We start from the raw sequence: 7,796 nt of genomic DNA on the forward strand, positions 1-7,796 counted from the left end.
GTATTTTTGCATGAAACAAAGACTGGCATATAGTTTCAAGCCAGTACTTTCGACAGAAATACACATATACATCCTGTTGAGCAGGATCTACAGTTTCCAGTATTTTCCGTTTCGTAAAATGATAAAATACGGCGAAGATATTCAAATATGTGCTTCCATTATTCATACTTCTGAAATATATCTGTATTAACTTTATATCATCGTATGTCCGTGTTTATTGGGTATTTTTGCATGAAACAAAGACTGGCATATAGTTTCAAGCCAGTACTTTTGACAGAAATACACATATACATCCTGTTGAGCAGGATCTACAGTTTCCAGTATTTTCCGTTTCGTAAAATGATCAAATACGGCGAAGATATTCAAATATGTGCTTCCATTATTCATACTTCTGAAATATATCTGTATTAACTTTATATCATCGTATGTCCGTGTTTATTGGGTATTTTTGCATGAAACAAAGACTGGCATATAGTTTCAAGCCAGTACTTTCGACAGAAATACACATATACATCCTGTTGAGCAGGATCTACAGTTTCCAGTATTTTCCGTTTCGTAAAATGATAAAATACGGCGAAGATATTAAAATATGTGCTTCCATTATTCATACTTCTGAAATATATCTGTATTAACTTTATATCATCGTATGTCCGTGTTTATTGGGTATTTTTGCATGAAACAAAGACTGGCATATAGTTTCAAGCCAGTACTTTCGACCGAAATACACATATACATCCTGTTGAGCAGGATCTACAGTTTCCAGTATTTTCCGTTTCGTAAAATGATCAAATACGGCGAAGATATTCAAATATGTGCTTCCATTATTCATACTTCTGAAATATATCTGTATTAACTTTATATCATCGTATGTCCGTGTTTATTGGGTATTCTTGCATGAAACAAAGACTGGCATATAGTTTCAAGCCAGTACTTTCGACAGAAATACACATATACATCCTGTTGAGCAGGATCTACAGTTTCCAGTATTTTCCGTTTCGTAAAATGATCAAATGCGGCGAAGATATTCAAATATGTGCTTCCATATTTCATACTTTTGAAATGTATTAACTTTATATCATCGTATCTCCGTGTTTACTGGGTCTTTTTGCATGAAACAAAGACTGGGATATAGTTTCAAGCCAGTACTTTCGACAGAAACACACGGCAATGTTGTCCGGACTGTTGTTTTTATGCGGCACCGGCTTGAACAGGTCATGTGATCTGATCACGCCGGCGTGACGGTCGACTCCAAAGGGTTAATATTAAATACATATAAGTATTTTTACAACTTGTATTTAGAAATACTCTGTTGTAATTATTGATGCATACATGTGTTCATCCATTTAATGTGGCATCTGCTATAATGGGGTTAATGTATGATATTACTTAATAATACAATACATTATAATATATGATATGATAATTACATTTTAGTTTTATTCATTTCTTATTTCATAGTTTCTCATTATTATTATTTTTATCGCTCATCTTATTTTTGATTTTATTAATCTGTGTGAATCTGTGCTGTCCTGTTTTTCACTCTAACCCTGTTGCTGTTTGAACTACTGAATTTCCCCATGGGATTAATAAAGGTCCATCTTATCTTATCTTAATGTATAAGTTGATTTACTTCAATCTACTGTACAATATTACAAGAAATATACTGCATAAAGCAAACTATATACTTTATTTGATCTAAAATATTGATGTTTCTACAACGCCCATTGTGTATTTTGTGAATGAAGCGCCATCTCATGGTTAAATCCTGTAATTGAACAAATGGGGAAATTGGGCAACGCCCTCTAGCAATTTGGCAACACCCCCAGCCACTGGCATCCGCTGGGCTTTTGACTGGGACACACCCATTTGAGTCTGATCGTGGAGTGCTACATCTGTAATATCACTCAGTATAACAGGCCTACTCTCTTTATTTGCTTTAGTTTAGTAGATATCTACAAACAAAGAGAATATTTTTCTAAAACCATTTAGTGCTTCACATAATAAAATACACAACAGCTGTAGCCTGATTATGTGTAGGTGTGTGTGGTACAGTGTGTGGGTATAGATGCAGCGGACAGACAGGTTGGTTTGGTGTCCTCTGCTTACTTGTAAATAAAACTTTTGGCCCGTAATTTATTTTTCTCATTGTAGCGACCAGAGAGGGGGGGGGGGGGGTATATCCAGTCTCTGATAGTGTTACGTTATTATGAGTGCTCTGTTTGATTCTGAAATTGTATATTCATATAAATATATACATGTGTGTGTGTGTGTATGTTTGTGTGTCCGCATATGTAGCCTGTTATTGTCTCATTATACCGCACTGTGAATGAATCAAAGTAAATATATAAGTCATCATGAACACATCTGTCCATCAGACAGAGGGCTGCTGTGCCTCCTGTCATCATTAATGGACGTCTCTTTAAAATGACCGCTCAGAGGAGAGGAGTTCTCATTTCTCTAACCGCCTGCTGCTTCCCCTCCACTCTCCTCGGTTCCCCTCCTCGGCTCCTCCGCTCGCATCTCCTGTGGGCGGGACTAAGTCTCGAGGATAGGAGTCGAGGAGGGGAATCGAGGAGGGGAATCGAGGAGGGGAGTTAGCGAAATGAGAAAGGGCCCTTGACTTTTTATTTGATTTCTTACATATATTCGATTTTTTTTTAGGATAGTTTATACTACATCTTTTGTGTCTTTTTTCACATTTTTCGACACACTATACTGTGACTTTTTTCCAAATGATTGACATAACATACTATGACTTTTTTTCAAATGTTTCGATACACCATTCCATGGTTTTGTTTTTCACATTTTTCGACACACTATACTATGACTTTTTCTTAAAATGTCTTATATATATTCGATTTTTTTAGGACAGTTTATACTTTGATTATTTTCCCCATATAAAACTTGTTCCCATACCGGGAGTCGAACCCGGGCCACCTGGGTGAAAACCAGGAATCCTAACCGCTAGACCATATGGGACATCTTTTGTGTCTTTTATCACATTTTTTGACAGACTATACTGTGACTTTTTATCCAAATGATTGACATACCATACTATAACTTTTTTTCAAATGTTTCGACACACTATACCATGGTTTTGTTTTCACATTTTTCGACACACTATACTGTGACTTTTTATTTTATTTCTGACATATATTCGATTTTTTTAGGAAAGTTTATACTTTGATTATTTTCCCCATATAAAACTCGTTCCCATACCGGGAGTCGAACCCAGGCCACCTGGGTGAAAACCCAGGTATCCTAACCGCTAGACCACATGGGACAACTTTTTTGTCTTTTTTCACATTTTTCTACACACTATACTGTGACCTTTTTCCAAATTATTGACATACCATACTATAACTTGTTTTCAAATGTTTCGACACACTATACCATGGTTTTGTTTTCACATTACATATATTCGATTTTTTTTTTAGGATAGTTTATACTTTGATTATTTTCCGCCTATAAAACTTGTTCCCATACCGGGAGTCGAACCCGGGCCACCTGGGTGAAAACCAGGAATCCTAACCGCTAGACCATATGGGACATCTTTTGTGTCTTTTTTCACATTTTTCGACACACTATACTGTGACTTTTTTCCAAATGATTGACATGACATACTATGACTTTTTTTCAAATGTTTCGATACACCATTCCATGGTTTTGTTTTCACCTTTTTCTACACACTATACTATGACTTTTTCTTAAAATGTCTTATATATGTTCGATTTTTTTAGGACAGTTTATACTTTGATTATTTTCTCCATATAAAACTTGTTCCCATACCGGGAGTCGAACCCCGGCCACCTGGGTGAAAACCAGGAATCCTAACCGCTAGACCATATGGGACAACTTTTGTGTCTTTTTTCACATTTTTCTACACACTATACTGTGACTTTTTTCCAAATGATTGACATACCAAACAATGACTTTTTTTCAAATGTTTCGAAACACCATTCCATGGTTTTGTTTTCACATTTTATCGACACACTATACTATGACTTTTTTTCAAATGTTTCGATACATGGTTTTGTTTTCACATTTTTCGACACACTATACTATGACTTTTTCTTAAAATGTCTTATATATATTCGATTTTTTTAGGACAGTTTATACTTTGATTATTTTCCCCATATAAAACTTGTTCCCATACCGGGAGTCGAACCCGGGCCACCTGGGTGAAAACCAGGAATCCTAACCGCTAGACCATATGGGACAACTTTTGTGTCTTTTTTCACATTTTTCAACACACTATACTGTGAATTTTTTCCAAATGATTGACATACCATACTATAACTTGTTTTCAAATGTTTCGACACACTACACCATGGTTTTGTTTTCACATTTTTCGACACACTATACTATGACTTTTTCTTAAAATGTCTTATATATATTCGATTTTTTTAGGACAGTTTATACTTTGATTATTTTCCCCTTATAAAACTTGTTCCCATACCGGGAGTCGAACCCGGGCCACCTGGGTGAAAACCAGGAATCCTAACCACTAGACCATATGGGACATCTTTTGTGTCTTTTATCACATTTTTTGACAGACTATACTGTGACTTTTTATCCAAATGATTGACATACCATACTATAACTTTTTTTCAAATGTTTCGACACACTATACCATGGTTTTGTTTTCACATTTTTCGACACACTATACTGTGACTTTTTATTTTATTTCTGACATATATTCGATTTTTTTAGGAAAGTTTATACTTTGATTATTTTCCGCCTATAAAACTTGTTCCCATACCGGGAGTCGAACCCAGGCCACCTGGGTGAAAACCAGGAATCCTAACCGCTAGACCATATGGGACATCTTTAGTGTCTTTTTTCACATTTTTCGACACGCTATACTGTGACTTTTTTCCAAATGATTGACATAACATACCGTGACTTTTTTTCAAATGTTTCGATACATCATTCCATGGTTTTGTTTTCACATTTTATCGACACACTATACTATGACTTTTTCTTAAAATGTCTTACATATATTAAAAAAATGTAGGACAGTTTATACTTTGATTATTTTCCCCTTATAAAACTTATTCCCATACCGGGAGTCGAACCCTGGCCACCTGGGTGAAAACCAGGAATCCTAACCGCTAGACCATATGGGACATCTTTTGTGTCTTTTATCACATTTTTTGACAGACTATACTGTGACTTTTTATCCAAATGATTGACATACCATACTAAAACTTATTTTCAAATGTTTCGACACACTATACTATGGTTTTGTTTTCACATTACATATATTCGATTTTTTTTTTAGGATAGTTTATACTTTGATTATTTTCCACCTATAAAACTTGTTCCCATAACGGGAGTCGAACTCCGGCCACCTGGGTGAAAACCAGGAATCCTAACCGCTAGACCATATGGGACAACTTTTGTGTCTTTTTTCACATTTTTCTACACACTATACTGTGACTTTTTTCCAAATGATTCGATACATGGTTTTGTTTTCACATTTTTCGACACACTATACTGTGACTTTTTCTTAAAATTTCTTACATATATTACGTTTTTTTAGGACAGTTTATACTTTGATTATTTTCCGACTATAAAACTTGTTCCCATACCGGGAGTCGAACCTGGGCCACCAGGGTGAAAACCAGAAATCCTAACCGCTAGACCATATGGGACAACTTATGTGTCTTTTTTCACATTTTTCGACACACTATACTGTGACTTTTTTCAAAATGATTGACATAACATACTATGACTTTTTTTCAAATGTTTCGATACACCATTCCATGGTTTTGTTTTCACATTTTTCGACACACTATACTGTGACTTTTTTCCAAATCATTGACATAACATACTATGACTTTTTTTCAAATGTTTCGATACACCATTCCATGGTTTTGTTTTCACATTTTATCGACACACTGTACTATGACTTTTTATTTTATTTCTGACATATATTCGATTTTTTTAGGATAGTTTATACTTTGATTATTTTCCGCCTATAAAACTTGTTCCCATACCGGGAGTCGAACCCGGGCCACCTGGGTGAAAACCAGGAATCCTAACCGCTAGACCATATGGGACATCTTTTGTATCTTTTATCAAATTTTTTGACAGACTATACTGTGACTTTTTATCCAAATGATTGACATACCATACTAAAACTTATTTTCAAATGTTTCGACACACTATACCATGGTTTTGTTTTCACATTACATATATTCAATTTTTTTTGGGATAGTTTATACTTTGATTATTTTCCGTCTATAAAACTTGTTCCCATACCGGGAGTCGAACCCGGGCCACCTGGGTGAAAACCAGGAATCCTAACCGCTAGACCATATGGGACATCTTTTGTGTCTTTTATCACATTTTTTGACAGACTATACTGTGACTTTTTATCCAAATGATTTACATACCATACTATAACTTGTTTTCAAATATTTCGACACACTATACCATGGTTTTGTTTTCACATTATTCGACACACTATACTATGACTTTTTCTTAACATTTCTTACATATATTTAAAAAATGTAGGACAGTTTATACTTTGATTATTTTCCCCTTATAAAACTTGTTCCCATACCGGGAGTCGAACCCGGGCCACCGCTAGACCAGGGGTCTGCAACCTTTTTGACCAAAAGAGCCATTTCTTAGTCCAGCCCACAGGAGATGCAAGCGGAGGACCGAGGAGGGGAACCGAGGAGAGAGGAGGGGAAGCAGCAGACGTTTAAAGAAATGAGAACTCCTCTCCTCTGAGCGGTCATCTTAAAGAGACGTCCGTTCATTATTACGTGGCAACAGCTGCATCAGCTGTCTAGTGTTTTGTCATATTTTATAATCTCTGTTAGATCAGCTGAACATTGTTCCCCCACATATTTTATTTGAATTCATTGAGAGTGCGGTATAATGAGACAATAACAGGCTACAGATGTACGGAGCCCTGGAGGGTTCATTGAGAGAAACATAAATAAAACGTGGCCACGCTTTAACTCTTTAACGCTTTAACTCGTGCGCACGCTTTAGTAACTCGTGCGCACGAGTTACTAAAGCGTGCGCACGAGTTAATAAAGCATGGCCTCGTTTTATTTAAATTGAGGGATTCCTGTCCGTGACTCACAGAATCTGCTGCTGCCTGCTGCCCACAGCTGTTTTATAGACTATAATAAAGCAAATAAAGAGAGTAGGCCTGTTTACAGTGAGAACAGCTGTGAGGTCCGTGCAGAAAGCAGAGCAGTGTGTAAAATATATATCACTCAGTATAACAGGCCTACTCTCTTTATTTGCTTTAGTTTAGTAGATATCTACAAACAAAGAGTCGATATTTTTCTAAAACCATTTAGTGCTTCACATAATAAAATACACAACGGCTGAAGCCTGATTATGCTTTAGGAGCTGTAGGTGTGTGTGGTACAGTGTGTAGGTGTGTGTGTGGTAGGCTATAGTGTGTAGGTGCGTGTTGTACAGCGTGTAGGTGTGTGTTGTACAGTGCGCAGATGGCGGACAGACAGGTCTCAGTTGGTTTGGTGTCCTCTGCTTACTTTTAATACTTCCCGCCTATAAAACTTGTTCCCATACCGGGAGTGGAACCCGGGCCACCTGGGTGAAAACCAGGAATCCTAACCGCTAGACCATATGGGATATCTTCGGTGTCTTTTCCCCATTTGTTTCACACACTATACTATAGGCGCTTTCACACCAAGTACTTTTCCCAGGAATAGTTCCCCAGAACTTTTATTTCCTGGAACTATCTAGTAAATCGCGTTCACACCGGAATAAGTCCCTGAAGGAGCCGCTGACGTTTCTTCTTC

The 7,796-nt window shown here is 36.6% G+C and overlaps 9 non-coding genes across 9 annotated transcripts; all 9 read right to left on the reverse strand.

Annotated features, from left to right (window-relative positions):
• Window positions 1-2,907: 2,907 nt before the first annotated feature.
• Window positions 2,908-2,979, reverse strand: trnae-uuc (transfer RNA glutamic acid (anticodon UUC)). The gene has a single exon. It is a non-coding gene; the product is annotated as a tRNA-Glu (tRNA).
• A 498-nt stretch (window positions 2,980-3,477) lies between these two features.
• trnae-uuc (transfer RNA glutamic acid (anticodon UUC)) lies at window positions 3,478-3,549 on the reverse strand. The gene has a single exon. It is a non-coding gene; the product is annotated as a tRNA-Glu (tRNA).
• Window positions 3,550-4,147: 598 nt separating this feature from the next.
• trnae-uuc (transfer RNA glutamic acid (anticodon UUC)) lies at window positions 4,148-4,219 on the reverse strand. Its single transcript has one exon. It is a non-coding gene; the product is annotated as a tRNA-Glu (tRNA).
• A 231-nt stretch (window positions 4,220-4,450) lies between these two features.
• trnae-uuc (transfer RNA glutamic acid (anticodon UUC)) lies at window positions 4,451-4,522 on the reverse strand. The gene has a single exon. It is a non-coding gene; the product is annotated as a tRNA-Glu (tRNA).
• Window positions 4,523-4,753: 231 nt separating this feature from the next.
• On the reverse strand, window positions 4,754-4,825 carry trnae-uuc (transfer RNA glutamic acid (anticodon UUC)). Its single transcript has one exon. It is a non-coding gene; the product is annotated as a tRNA-Glu (tRNA).
• A 232-nt stretch (window positions 4,826-5,057) lies between these two features.
• Window positions 5,058-5,129, reverse strand: trnae-uuc (transfer RNA glutamic acid (anticodon UUC)). Its single transcript has one exon. It is a non-coding gene; the product is annotated as a tRNA-Glu (tRNA).
• Window positions 5,130-5,993: 864 nt separating this feature from the next.
• trnae-uuc (transfer RNA glutamic acid (anticodon UUC)) lies at window positions 5,994-6,065 on the reverse strand. Its single transcript has one exon. It is a non-coding gene; the product is annotated as a tRNA-Glu (tRNA).
• Window positions 6,066-6,258: 193 nt separating this feature from the next.
• On the reverse strand, window positions 6,259-6,330 carry trnae-uuc (transfer RNA glutamic acid (anticodon UUC)). Its single transcript has one exon. It is a non-coding gene; the product is annotated as a tRNA-Glu (tRNA).
• A 1,224-nt stretch (window positions 6,331-7,554) lies between these two features.
• Window positions 7,555-7,626, reverse strand: trnae-uuc (transfer RNA glutamic acid (anticodon UUC)). Its single transcript has one exon. It is a non-coding gene; the product is annotated as a tRNA-Glu (tRNA).
• Between the last annotated feature and the right edge of the window lie 170 nt (window positions 7,627-7,796).

This window comes from Pseudochaenichthys georgianus, chromosome 12, assembly GCF_902827115.2.
Source record: "Pseudochaenichthys georgianus chromosome 12, fPseGeo1.2, whole genome shotgun sequence".
NCBI lineage: Eukaryota > Metazoa > Chordata > Actinopteri > Perciformes > Channichthyidae > Pseudochaenichthys > Pseudochaenichthys georgianus.